A 1,855-nucleotide genomic window follows, 5' to 3' on the forward strand; every position below is an offset into this window, starting at 1 on the left:
AAGAGGGCCAGATCCAGAGGAGGGGGCATGCCAAAGACACCATCTTAGCACCAACATAACTGGTTTGTTCCACTTGGGAGTAAGCTGTTTGGGGGAATAATCAGTTTTGTGTTGTGGGTTTCCTTGAATGATGAAGCCTTCCAGATGCAAGGTGAAACGTTTCAGAAAAAAAAGAAACTGTCCAGGTGACCTGACTGAAAATTTTTGGTTTGTATACCTGGATGATTGAGCATGGATTGTTTTGGTTTTGAACCAGTTTGACATGACTGTCGCCGATGAAGAGGGCCGGCTCCAGAGGGCCGGCTCCAGAGGAGGGGGCATGCTTAAGACACCATTTTAGCACCAACATAACTGGTTTGTTCCACTTTGGCGTAAGCTATTTGGAAGAAGAATCAGTTTTGTGTTGTGTGTTTCCTTGACTGATGAAGCCTTCCGGATGGAAGGTGAAACATTTCAGCAAAAACAAAGTAACTGTCTAGATGACCTGACTGAAAATTGTTGGTACTATGTACAGCTGTTCCAGTGGATTGAACTGTTTGAATTACAGAGCATCAAAAATGGAGATAAACAAACAGTTTTTGACATCTTGGTCCACAAAGAGGCTCTTTGTGGACCATGATGTTATTATGTGCGCTTTACTCAGCGAAAACTGTTTTTCTTGAAAAAAGCCTAACTTTTTTCTGAACATGAGGTAAAAATTTTTGCCAGTCAAAAAACAACAACTTACCACTGCATCTGGATTCTTTCCCTGTGGAAAAAAAGAGTATTCAAATTTATTAAATTATATTAAAAGCAACATTTAACAAAAAACACGTATCAGTTATTTATTTATTTATTTGAAAAACAGGCACCCCCCCCCCCCCCCACACACACCCACACACATAAGAACACCAAAAAAAATTTTTTAAAAAAAAAAAAAAAAAAAAAAAAATCCAGTCCTGAGTTTTGTGAAGACCCTCCAGCCCACCGAACCCTTCAGAACCGGTAGCTGTAAAAGAAACTTTGTCTTTGGTCAAACTGACTCCCGTCTCTTGGTGGTAAGACAAATGTTTTATTTTTTATTATTATTATTTTATTTTTTTGTCACACTCTACCTGTGTACAACAGCAGTTACTGTTTAGTTTATTGCTTTTACTGAGCTGGATATACAAGCAAGCTGCAGCTGCATGGTGCACCCCATAGGCGTCGCAACAACTAGGGGACGTGTCTGGGATCTGACCTTGTGGGGCCTGGGGGTTGATGTGGAGGCGGGTGTATGGGTTTGGGGCGCCGGGGGGGGTTGCCGGGGGCTGGGCTCTTGGGGGTACCTGGGCAGGGGGGCACTGCTTTCCCTCTGGGGAGGGCCTGGGTGGTTCTGGGGGATGTCAGCTGGTGGCTGCATGCGGGCCCTCAGGTGGTCTGTGGCAGCGGTCATGGGTCACCGATCTGGTAGCCTGGCTGTGCTGGTGTGGGTTCGGGGTGGGCGCGGGGGCTTGGACCTGTGGGGATCGGAGATCTTGGGCTCTGGCGGGCGGGTTGCCGGGCTCTGGGCTGGCTTGCGCTCTGGTGCCCGGTTCTGGGCGGGGGCCTTTGGCTCGCTGGTGGGTTGTGGGTTCATGGGCTGGGGGATTGGGTGTTTGGGGGCGTGACCAGTGGCCCCTAAGAGGGGGTAGTTTGACCCAGACTAGGTGTCTAGTGTGCTATGTGTTTTGAGAGATGTCCGAATGAGGGGTGGGTGTAGTATTTCTTCTGGGGTGGGGATGGGGTGGATGTCCTTGGGGGCGGCCCGGGACTGTGCATGGCCGGCTGGCTGGCCCCTTTCCTGTGGTGGGGGCTCGCTCCCGGTGCTTCCTGGCACTGTCGGCGGTTGGGCGGG

The 1,855-nt window shown here is 49.3% G+C and overlaps 1 long non-coding RNA gene across 1 annotated transcript in view; it reads right to left on the reverse strand.

Annotated features, from left to right (window-relative positions):
- Positions 1 to 1,855, reverse strand: part of LOC119414148 — a 107,860-nt gene that overhangs the window by 30,180 nt on the left and 75,825 nt on the right. The window contains exon 2 of the long non-coding RNA XR_005186993.1: positions 728 to 748. This is a non-coding gene — a long non-coding RNA (uncharacterized LOC119414148). The remainder of the gene's footprint in view (positions 1 to 727; positions 749 to 1,855) is intronic.

This window comes from Nematolebias whitei, chromosome 8, assembly GCF_014905685.2.
Source record: "Nematolebias whitei isolate Nwh7 chromosome 8, NemWhi1, whole genome shotgun sequence".
Classification (NCBI taxonomy): domain Eukaryota; kingdom Metazoa; phylum Chordata; class Actinopteri; order Cyprinodontiformes; family Rivulidae; genus Nematolebias; species Nematolebias whitei.